Source organism: Oryctolagus cuniculus, chromosome 13 (assembly GCF_964237555.1).
Source record: "Oryctolagus cuniculus chromosome 13, mOryCun1.1, whole genome shotgun sequence".
Lineage (NCBI taxonomy): Eukaryota > Metazoa > Chordata > Mammalia > Lagomorpha > Leporidae > Oryctolagus > Oryctolagus cuniculus.
The window spans coordinates 70,457,978-70,470,071 of record NC_091444.1 but is presented as its reverse complement, the minus strand read 5'-3'; the positions used below and the strand labels follow the sequence as shown (position 1 = coordinate 70,470,071).

At 52.2% G+C, this 12,094-nt stretch overlaps 1 protein-coding gene across 8 annotated transcripts in view; it reads left to right on the top strand.

Moving 5' to 3' along the window:
* Window positions 1–12,094, top strand: part of CAMK1D (calcium/calmodulin dependent protein kinase ID) — a 464,674-nt gene that overhangs the window by 223,565 nt on the left and 229,015 nt on the right. The window contains exon 2 of one of the 8 annotated variants that reach the window (XM_051821557.2): window positions 3,572–3,699. The exons of the other annotated variants lie outside the window; for them this stretch is intronic. The gene's annotated coding sequence lies outside the window, so the exon portion shown is untranslated. The remainder of the gene's footprint in view (window positions 1–3,571; window positions 3,700–12,094) is intronic. 8 annotated transcript variants of the gene reach the window in all.

The following is a 12,094-nucleotide window of genomic DNA, read 5'->3' as shown; positions in this document are numbered from 1 at the left end:
ATGGATGCTCTCTCCAGGCCTTCGGGCCTCCCCAGTGTGAGCTTCAGAAAAGGAGAAGGATGACAAAATTGTTTCAGTCTCCTGTCTTTGACTAGAAAGTTCCTGAATGCATAGATCAAAGTGAAAGAGCCTGTCCCTAACGAGTGGCCTTGCTTTGTAAGAAAAGATAGTAGGATGATGGAAGCATGGAAAAATACTCTCTTAAAGGGAAAGTACTTACCAACGTGGATTTGACTACAGGTCCTTTCTCCTTCCTATACCGCGTCCTCTTCTTCCTCCCCCTCTTCCTCTTCCTCCTCCTTTTCTTCTCTTTCTCCTGCTTCTTCCCCCTCTGTCCTTCTTTCCCTTCTTCCAGTCCTCCTCCTGCTGCTTTTTTGGGAGGAGAGAGAGAGAGAGAGAAAGCAAGTGAGAGAGCTTGAGCTTGCGTCCACTGGTTCACTCTTGCCTGGAGCTGGCCAGGGTGAAGCTGGGAGCCCAGAATGCATTCAGGTCTCCCATGTGAATGGCAGGACCCAGCTAATTGGGCCACCACCTCCCAGGATGTGCATTAGCAGGACACTGGAATTGGGAGCGGAGCTGGGACTCAAACAGGTATGTGATGTGGCTGCCCTAGGCAGCTGCTTAACTATTGTGTTTGTTTGTTTGTTTATTTATTTTTGACAAGCAGAGTGGACAGAGAGAGAGAGAGACAGGTCTTCCTTTTACCGTTGGTTCACCTTCCAATGGCTGGCGCACCGCGCTGATCCGAAGGCAGGAGCCAGGTGCTTCTCCTGGTCTCCCATGGGGTGCAGGGCCCAAGGACTTGGGCCATCCTCCACTGCACTCCCTTGCCACAGCAGAGAGCTGGCTTGGAAGAGGGGCAACCGGGACAGAATCCAGCGCCCCGACCGGGACTAGAACCCGGTGTGCCGGCCCCTCTCTTCCTCCTTCTTCTCCTTTTCCTCCTTCTCTTTGTCTCCTTTTATTTTGTTTGTATGAAAGGAAGACTTATAGATAAAGAGAGAGAGAGAGACAGACAGACAGAGAGAGAGAGACAGACCAAGCCAGGAGCCAGGAACTCCATCGGGGTCTCTGATATGGGTGGCAGGAGCCCAAACATTTCAGCCATCCTCCGCTGCTGCTTTCCAGGGTGCATTAGCAGGGAGCTAGATCAGAAGTGGAGCAGCTGGGACTCCAAGCAGCGTTCCTGTGGGATGCTGGCATCACAGGCTACAGGCACTGCAGGCGGTGCCTTAACCAGCTGTGACATAATATGTTGCCCCCCACCCCCTTCTGCTTAAGTGGCAAGCTAGGTGGGCACCCCCAGATCTGACTCAGTATTCTCCTGGAGATGACCTCAACTCAGGGCAGGACTTCTGAAACAGTGGACCCTACCTTTAACCTCGAAGTTCAACCTGTGTGCTGCAAAGCAAAACCTAGAAAGAGCCCCTACTCCATAGCTCACGTCCATTTTGTGTGCTTTGGCAAAACGTGAATGGGTCACTGAACACCTGTTTTGACTCCAAGGACATTCTGAGTTCCTTTGGTGAGCCAGGGTCAGTCTAGTGAAATGCCAGTCTTTGTTTTTAGCAACACAAGAAGTTCGATACTGCAGGACCTTTCTCTTCCATTTCCTTAACCACACTCTATAGACTGTGTGCTCACAGATCTCTGCAGTCCTTTATCAGGCTTTTGTGGCGTGATTTCTACCCACAAGCATTTGAAGCCCTATAAATAATGTCAGCAAGTTTTGTTGTGTCTGACAAATTTGGCTTCGCTCGCTTTTGCCCATATCTGTGACAGGAAAGCTCGTGGCCCTCGCCCCAAATCTGGAGTGGAGCAGCTTCTCGTGCTGGAGTCTCAGCCCAGTCCTCAGAGGCAGGTGCCCAGTGCAACATCAAGTCCACAGCAGGGCTGTCTCCTCACCTGCTAGTCGTCCTGACCTTCTTAGCTCCTTGCAGCTCACCTGGTGTGCACTAAATATCTGTGGACAAGGCAGTGTGGCTCCTGGGAGAAAGCAGAAAGAAGCCCCTGAACAGGCTGGTTTTGTTTTGTTTTAATTTTTGGCTACGAAAGAGGTTCTGTGACAAGGGCTCCATTCCAAAGCCACTCCTAGAAGGCGGAACTTCAGAATCTGCCAGAACTAGGGGAAAATCTGTCTCTTAATTGAAACTACTCCCATGGTGGCTCTGTCTGCCTTCCTGTACTCCCTGGAAAACTCTAGTGTTATAGGATCAGTTCTTTAAAAAAAAAGATTTATTAATTCATTCATGTAAAACACAGGATGACAGAGAGGAAGAGTGAGAGCTTCCATTTGTTGGTTCGCTCACTAGATGGCCTCAATAGCCAGGAGCCAGGAGCATTTGGGTCTCCCTCATAAGTGCAGGGGCCCATGGGCCGTCTTCCATTGCTTTCCCCAGGCACATTAGCAGGGAACTGGATTGGAAGTGGAGCAGCCAGAACTCTTAACTGGTGCCCATATTCCCATATGCTGGTGTTGTAGGTGTTGGCTTAATCTGCTGCACTACAGTGCTGTCCCCTGGGATCACTTCTTAGTCTTCCCCAGGCAATGTGTGACTGCAGTAAAAATCATTCAGAAAAGCTCTGTGTAAGGGCAGACGTGGTCTCTGTCCACAGTCTCTGTTTCCATTCAGAGGTAATCTGTAGACATCAGGAAGTCTCGCTTACCAGTTACATTTCCAGCTCAGAAAAGGTGAGAACAGCAAGGCAGTGTCCAGGTTCCAGGGACATGCCACACAACACAGGGTGACATTTGTGACACAGCCCAGACAGGGGGCACTCCCAAGTCAGGAGAGGAGAGTGGGCAGCTTCATGCCTCTCGGCCCTGAGTTCCTGGTATGCCAGAACTGCTTCTCGTTAAATGTGGGTTGAAATGGAAGGTGACAGGTAATTTTTGAGCCTTGGTAAACGTGTGTGCAGGATGTATACACTGTGACAGGCCCTGAGCTTGCAGAGATGCCTGGAAGCAGCTGCACCTGCTGCATCAGCCTAGGTCTCTGCCAAAATGTGGGAGCAGGTGACATCTGCCCCCAGACCCACAGCGTGTCTCCCCCAGAGTCCCTGTGCACATCACACCAGTCTAACTGCTGGCCTGGATTTCACCAGCTCAGTCAGTAGTCACCTCACACTCCATGTCCACAGCCCCACTTCCACACTGGCCCTTTCTGCTGTGTCCTTGTCTCAGGCGGACGCCAGGTAAGCAGGGGAAGGAAGTCCCGCCCTGCCCTGCCCTGTACACCCTCTTGCTCCACTGTGAGATGGACTCTCGCTTCCACCTCTGAAATGTCCCAGGTCTGACCCTTGATTTCTCTTAGCATCCTCTTACTTGGATTACTCAAAAAGCTCCCTCCTCCTTCCCCTAATTCTTCTTTCAGCTTATTACCCCAGGAGAACCTTCTGGGTCAGAGCACAGCTCCAGGGCGGTGAGGGAGACTGGGTGTGAGTGTGTGGAGAGTGGGGAGCGTAGGGCATCCGGTGGCTGGGGTGACACCCGTGTGACATCATCCTCATGTGCTTTCCGGTTGGTTCTTTCCCAAACACAGAACTAACCACATCACTCCCTTACATGCAGATCTTTGCTGGTGCCCCTCTGTCTCCAGACTCCTTGACTTGGATCCTCCGTACCCGTCAAACCGTGGCCAGAAACGAACTTTCCAGTCCCTTCGTTCCTGTAAATCCTTCGAGCTGTGACTCTCTAAGGTGTGCCATTCCCTGGAGGCTGTGGGACTTTGTGGTGGCTTCCTGTGCCTGGGATGCTCTGACATTTTCCAGGAGGAAAATGCACCCCTGCCTCGTGAGCTACTGCAGGTGGCCCCTGGGTGCAGCAGCCACCAAGTCTGTGGCAGGGTGAGCTCATCCCTTTCTGGACTGCTGTCGCGTTTGTCCAGTGCCACTGCCTGGCACGAGATCTTTGAGATCTTAGCACCCAACCAAGCCCCTGCCTGGTATAGGAAGTCATAACCAGGGCGATGCAGTATGGCAAGTGTTGTGCAAACCGTTCAGATAACAATCCCAAGGGGGGAGGAAATTTGGCCCAGGAAGTAGCATGGGTGCCAGCATCCTTGAGAATGACTGTAGTTAATTAATGATCAGATAACACACACACACAAATACAGTAAAGCTTTGACTTGAAAGCAAATGTGTTTGGCAGGGTCAACACCTGGGAACTCGAACTTCTGCCTTTACCCAAGACTTAATCAGTGTGGACTTTTCCAGAAGCACTTAACTGATGCTGCTCCGAGAGTCTCAGGAACTCCCGGGTCACTTGTCATGATTTCCAATTGACTTTTTCCCCAGAACAGTACAAGGATGCTTCCAAAATTCATGGAAAAATGGACTTAAAAGATGAGTTGATTTTGATGCAAAAAAAAAAAAAATGAAAGTGTAGGAATATTTGGTAGTAATTCACCACCTCTAACTTGCAAGTGCTATTTGAGTGTTTCTAGGGTTTGCTTCCAATGTTTCAGGTGCCAGTGACCTTGGGAGTGCCCGTGATCATCTGGTAGCCTGCTGTGAGTCCAGAGAAGGAAGCAGGGCTGTGATTCCTGTAGTTGCTGGCAACCTCCAGCACCAGGAGGAGGCGGTGCCTCTGTTGCTATGAGGCATCTCCAAGCATAGTGGACTATGGAGCTCTTTTCCTGGAGACAAGGGTATCCTAGAGCCAGACCCTAGCAAATGCTGATCTAGTGTAGTATTTCTCCTTCACAGAGAAAGAGACTGGTTCCTGGACAGATGAAGGCCACCAGATGAGGGAGAGAAGGAGCCAAGACTAGAACTTGGGGCTCCTGCCTAGGCCTGGGTCAGGCTGTGCCCCAACTCCACCTGCTGTGAACTATGTGGCTTCTAATGTAGAGAGGGGAGGTGTGTGTAAGACACACACACACACACACACACACACACCCTGCTTGGCCTGTGTGTGCCTCCCTGTCTGCTCACCCTCTAACGCCATTCTGCCCTGGCCCCATATGCCACACCTCTTCCAGCGTGTCATGACTCCAGGCTGCGCAGAGGTCCGCTCTGACCTCCGGTGGCTCCTCTCCACCCCACAGCCCATGACCCAGGCCAGTCCTCTACTGAGGATGCTTTCTGGCCGCTGCTTGCAGATGAATGATTCAGAAGAGGGAGCGTTCCCAGGAGTGAGCCAGCGAAAGGGGAGGAGCTGGGAGGGGCGGCCCTGCTGTCGCCAGCCCCCGGAGCACAGCGCCTGTGTGGCCTGCTGTTCTGCCCAAGCCTCAGGCCGCCCTTGGACGTGGCTGTTGGCGGCTGCCTCCCTCCCTCTTGCTTTGGCAGGGGAAGCTCCTGGAAACAGGAGTTACTGGGAGACCAAAAGTAAACATCCCGACCTCTCCCCCGAGGCCTGGTGGGTGGTGCCAGCAGCCGCCCAGATGGTCTGTAGAGCTTTTGGGGGTGCAGTGAGGGAGACACGGCAGAGGCCCTGGGTGTCATGACTTCTAGGAGTATGTGGTCAGACTGAGGTCAGAGAAAAGGTCACGTGGACCCCGTCTTCCCATGCTTGTTTCACAGCCCTGCAAGCCACCGGAATGCCTCTTCTCTTTGAGTTCGAGCACGTGCCCTTGGCCTCATGTGACCTTGGAGACTGGAGGCCAAAGGACGCACACGTTCCTGACCATCCCCACCCCCACCCCTGCCGACTGTGCCACCACAGCTCCCACGTGTGGCTCCCTGTGGTGCTGAGCCATAGGCTGCATGCTTTGTCTGTGTGAGCTCTTCCAGTCTCTCTGAGGCTGACGGGGGTTAGACATCAGCTCACCCATTTTGTAGATGAGCAACGTGAGGCTCGTCTGGCCCATGATTCTCCAGCAAGGAAGTGAGCGATCATTCAAGGCCAGTTGTATTTCTCTAGTCCACACCTGTACCTGCCTCCCGTCCACTCCTGGAACAGGCCTGACTTAGTGATCCAGCCGACCTGGGACAGGGGAGGGAAAAAAATCCCTGAGACTCAGCAGTAGCCTAACACCTTTGTGTTGACCAGAGCTCTGTTCCCTCCTTGTCTAGAAGAAATGTGGGAAGAGGAAGAAAGGGGGGAAGAGGTTGCCCTTCACCTGTCAATTAGGTGACCAGAGGGTATAAGCAGGTGGTCCGCAGCAGGGTCTGATGCTTGCCTGGGTGCACTCTCGAGTCTCGGCTGTTCCCACACCCATTAGTCCAGTCTTTGACTTTTCTTTGCCTGGTTCCCCTGTCTCTACAAAAAGGCTGATGTTAGAGCTGAGCGTGTAGGCGAGTACAATATTAAATGAATTAATACTCATGAAACACCAAGAGAGGCTGGCATGGTGGTGCCATGGTTAAGCTACTGCTTGCAATGCCGGCATCCCATGTCAGAGTGCTGGTTTGAGTCCCAGCTGCTCCACTTCCCATCCAGCTCCCTGCTATTGTGCCTGGGAAGGCAGCAGAGGATGGCCCAAAGTCCTTGGGCCCCTGCCACCCATGTGGGAGACCCAGATGGAGTTCTTGGCCCTTTGCTTTGACCTGTCCCAGAGCTGACTATTGTGGCCATTTGGGGATTGGACGATCTCTCTCTGTCTCTGTTTCTATCTTTCTCTTTCCTTCCTCCCTCTTCCTGTCACTCTGTGAAATAAATTAATAACTACATCTTTTTATGTAGTTATTATTAGTTATTTATGTAGTTATTGTTTAAAAACAAAAATCAAACGTGAAGAGCAGTGCTTGACCCATGGTACGTGTTCAAGAAATATTACCTACTTGTGTTAGGGTTTTCTGTGTATTCTCTGTTTTGTGCCTTTTTTTTTCTTCTTTATTTCCACCCTCAAGCTCTCCTTTGAAATGTGCCAGAGAACCAATTGTTCTTCTGCTGACATTATCCACCTGCCAGACCTGTATGAATCTTCGCGAATTATGATCCTAGGGGAGGCAGACCGGGGAGTGCAGCGGGGAGAGGGGGTGGTCGGCCCCATGCTGTGGGGAGCTCCTCCACTCTTCTCCCTGACCTCTGTTAGCCTTAGGAGTTTTTGGGGTTCTAAGAAGGCGAGGAGGTGTCCCTTTTAAAGCCACAAAGCTTTTCATTGAAGACAGGACAGCATGGAGGGGGGAAAGTAAGGTTCATGGTCAGACGGCGAGCAGGGGTCTGAGGAGGGATTTGCAGAGTGAGCTTGTGGTAGGGAATCTGATTCTTAGATCTGGTACCCTACAGGCTGCATCCTTGGTGCCACCAGCAGGACATAGTAGACCCAGGGCTCCTCATCTGCATAATGCAGGAAATGGAGCAGCCCTGGGAGCTGGTCCTGCTGATTCCGTAGGAGACGGGCAAAGCCCGGCCCTCAGGAAATGCAGAAAATGAACTTGGTGTCTTCTCCGAAGTATGGTGGTGCCCTAGAGAAAGCGTGAGTGCTGCCAGGGTAGAGTCAGACCCTGGGGAGTTAACTTCAGGGGTCCTTCAGAGAGCCCTTCCTGAGCTTCCACACAGGGCTGGTTGAGGAGGTGGCCAGGGCTTCAGACGTCTCCATTGCATTCATTCATTTTTTTTTTAGATTTATTTATTTATTTGAAAGAGTTACAGAGAGACAGAGAGGGAGAGAGAGAGATATCTTCCATCTGCTGGTTCACTTCCCAAGTGGCTGCAATGGCTGGAGCTGGGCCATTCCAAAAGCCAGAGCCAGGAGCTTCTTCTGGGTCTCCCACGCAGGTGCAGGAGCCCAAGGACTTGGGCCATCTTCTACTGCTTTCCCAGGGCACAGCAGAGAGCTGGATTGGAAGTGGAGCAGCCCGGTCTCCAACTGGTGCCCATATGGGATGCCGACACTGCAGGCTGGGGCTTTGCCTGCTACACCACAGCGCCATAGCGCCGGCCCCACATTGATTTGTTTTTGTTTGCTGTTCCTCTCTCCCTCCATCCCTCCCTTCTTTTCCTACCGGGCTTTAAAGCTGAGTAGAACATTCTCATCTGTGCATCTCAGTGCCTCCACGCACAAGCATATTTTAGGGCTGCCTGTATGAGAGCTTCTTCATGCACGAGGCCATGGCATCGCCCAAAGGGTGGGTTCTGTAGTGAGGAATTCAGAAAACCGCCCAGGCCACTTTGCAAGGCGTCTGTCTCCCAGGAATGTGTCCTGAGGCATCCCTGGCAGACTGCGCCCCCTCCTGCAGGCCCAAGGCGGGAACCTTCCAGCGAGGACCTGGTACGCTTTGGTGACCCCAGGAATGTGAAGAAAGAAACCATGTTGACAGTTGTTCTGATGCATCATGGAGCTTTCCTATCCAGATCCTTTCACTTTCAAGTTCCCAGGAGCCCAAACCTGGAGGTACTTTCCATGTTTATGTTTTTAAGAAAGTGAGATTCAATAACGAAGCAAAACAGAACCACCGAGGAAAATACTCTGCAGCAACGATGGCCCTGGCAACAGATTGGTGTGCCTCACAGTGTTTTTCTGTGAATGTGCTGAGATTGAAGGTAGTCAAGTTTTGTTTTTTAAAGATTTTTTTGAGGCCAGCGCTGCGGCTCACTAGGCTAATCCTCTACCTAGCAGCGCCAGCACACTGAGTTCTAGTCCCGGTTGGGACGCTGGATTCTTTCCCGGTTGCCCCTCTTCCAGGCCAGCTCTCTGCTGTGGCCTGGGAAGGCAGTGGAGGATGGCCCAAGTGCTTGGGCCCTGCACCCGCATGGGAGACCAGGAGAAGTACCTGGCTCCTGCCTTCGGATCAGTGCGGTGCACTGGCCGCAGCGCACCAGCCGTGGCGGCCATTGGAGGGTGAACCAACGGCAAAAGGAAGCCCTTTCTCTCTGTCTCTCTCTCTCACTATCCACTCTGCCTGTCAAAAAAAAAAATTTATTTGAGAGAGAGCACACAATCATTCATCTGCCAATTCTCTCCTCAAATAGCCACGATGGTTTGAGTTGAGCCAGACTGAAACTGGGAGCCTGGATCTCCATTTAGGTCTCCCACATGGGTGCAGGGAACCAAGCGCTTGGGCCATCTTGTGCTGCTTTCTCAGGCGTGTTAGCAGGGAGCTGGATCGGAAGTGGAGCAGCCAGGACTCAAAGTGGTGCTCATCGGGGATGTGGGCTTCAAGAGTGGTGGCTTCACCTACTGCGCCGCCAAGTGCCCCAAAATCAGGTGTTTAAATAGCAGTTTTTCTTCTTTTGTCACTCTAGTGTTACCAGGAAGGAAGCCTGGATTGTGTTTTATGGTACAAAATAGCCCTGTGGCAGCTATAAAGAGCCACTACTCCAAATCAGAGAAATCTTCAAGTAAACGGGTTAGTGCATCTCACAAACCTGAACTTGAATGCAGACGTAGAATGTCTGTTCTTACAAAGCATCCCTGCCTTGCCTTTCGTCTCCTTTCCCCTCGGATGGATGCGTGCTGGAACACATTCCTGGGATCCACAGACCGGAAGAGGCGTTGTCAGACAAAGGTCAAGTGCGTTCACTTTCGGGGGTTCCTCTCGGTCTGTGTAAACTGGGACGGGGTGTTTCATCTCTGCAATTGTCAGGTGTCTCATGGGAGAAATTACAGGCTGATACAAAGAGTTGAAGCAATGATCTGTGCAAAGCACTTGGGGCCGTTGCTGGCAGGCAGTGCCAGCAGCAGCTGCTCATCCTGACAGTTTCTCTTGCTGCAGCTGTAAGTCCAAGCCCTGGCCTCCCAGACACCCATCCGCCGGCAGAGACATCATGCGAACAGACAGAAAAATCATTGGTGGTGGATATGAGGATAGAGGTGTTATAGGACTGGTGTCCTCCAACCCAGGTGCAACAGGGAAGTCTTGAAGACCCAACCGTGTCTTTTATTATTTTAAAGAATTATTTTATTAATTTGAAAGAGTTACAGAGAGAGGTAGAGCCAGAGAGGTCTTCCATTCCGCTGGATCAATCCACCAAATGACCGCAACAGCCAGAGCTGATCTGATCTTAAACCAAGAACCAGGAGCTTCCTCCAGGTCTCCCACACGGGGTGCAGGGGCCCAAGGACTTGGGCCATCTTCTACTGCTATCTCAGGCCATAGCAGAGAGCTGGATCAGAAGAGAAGCAGCCAGGACTAGAACTGGCACCCTTATGGGATGCCGGTGCTGCAGGCTGGGGCTTTAACCCACTGCTCCACAGTGCCGGCCACCTCTAGCCATGTCTTAAAGGACATGTTACTGTGGTCAAGAAGTGAGAGCGAGCCACGGGGGACATCAACATCTTAGGGCTGGATGGCGGAGGAGGGGAACCCACACAAATGCACCTAGCAACAATAGAAGAGGCAGCGGGACGTCTCATCTGTCTTGCAGCACTCTGGAGAATTCAGGAAAAAGAAGGACTAGAAAGTGGCATGGGATTCAGCGAGCACAAAGTCCCCTGCACTTCGCTAAGAACCATTTCCACCAAGGAGCCGCCAGCGGGCTGCTGGCTGTGGTTGAGCATCGGGTTCTTTGGATAGGGTTGGGAGGAAGAAGCAGCAGCCCAGGTTTGCAGACTGATTTGAAGCCCCCAGTTGAGGTCACCAGATCCCTATGGGGAAGGGATGCGCCCATTGCCCCCTGGCTCCAGAGCGTGGCATGAGCACTCTGCCCTCAGCAGTCAGTCACCTGGGGAGTCGAGTTGGTGAGTTTTCTGGAGGGGTGGCACCGGCAGTGTGGGATTGCATGTGCTGTCTCGGGACAGTGCTCCCAGCTCCCTCCTCCTCTCTCTGGACACAGCCCTGACCCTGGGGTGCTGTGTCTGCCTCCAGAGAAACCCACTCTCTTACTGGAGTATATGGAAGCTGAACATTCTCAATACAGAACGTGTGATAGAATACCCAGTGAGGACGAGGGAGCCGCAGGAGCCCTAGGTCTGACACACATCTGAAGGCAGAGGGCGTCCTGAGCTGCTGACACAAGCTCTCAGGGCTGCCTGGCAGGGACCATCCTAGGGGTGGACACTCCCTCAGCTTTTTATCTCTTCACCACCCAGACTTTACAATGCAACCTTTTGATCTTAATCTGGGTTCTAGAAGTAAACTTCTCTTCTTTGAATGAACACAGGCTAACCATCCTGGCTTTTCCCATCTGCTTGCCAGTTGTAAGCTTTGATTGTAAATTGTGCATTGACTTTTTGGCGAATGCATCCGTTTCCTGTCAGTTTGGTTACTGGAATTCAAGACCTAGGATTCCTTAAGGGCCCTGATAAGCACACACTTACAGAGGATTCAGTAGACCCAATGCACTCGTGGAAGTACTTTCCCTCTCAATCCAAACCGCAAACCCACGTGGTCTCCCTTTTATTGATGAAGAAACTGAGGCACAGAGACCCTTAGTAATCTGTCTCAGCTCACACAGTCAGGGAGTCTCAAAACAGGTTGTGAACCCAGGCCTCTGGCTCCCTTGTCTGCTTCCTAACTGCCACCCTGGCTGGCTCCTGCCTGGTGAGTTCCAGAGATGAGAATGAGACTCTGTGCCCTTGGACTCCATGCAGATTCAGAGAACCTGGGAGACTGCACCTGACTGAAGCGTGGGCCCAGCCCGGGAGGGTGCATAGCTCTGCTGTTCCTGGGAGAGGGTGGAGACCTTTGGGGAGAGAGGAAGTGGCCGTGCTGCTGAGGGTTGGGAAGGCGTGCATCCGCACCTGGTGGCGCAGGTGCGGCAGCTTCTTAGAGCATCCGTGTTGTTCCCTGCAGCAGTAGAGACTGGAGCCCCTGTGATCCTACAGTTTCTGTGATTGCCTTCATAGCAGAGAAAGCTCACAGAGACTTGGAGTTGTTAGTAGCATCCTGTTAAGAATCAAACTTGGGGAGGGCGTCTGGCACCGTGGTTAGGATATCACCCCCATCCCTCATCAGAGTGCCTGGATTTGAGTCCTGGCTCTGCTTCCAATCCGGCTTCCTGCTGATGTGCTCTCTGGGGGGTTACAGGTTTATTGGGGCCCCTGCCACCCATGTGGGAGACCTAGATGGAGTTCCAGGATCATGGCTTTGGCCCGGCCCAGCCCTGACTGTTGGAGGGAGGGCATTATGGGGTGTGAACCAGTAGATGGGGGAAATCTCTCTCTGCCATCCAGTTACATAAAGAAATAAATAGTTTTAAAAACAAAAAGCAAAAGCAACAATAAAAACCTCAGGGACATTTAGTCGTGGCACCATGGCACATGGGTCC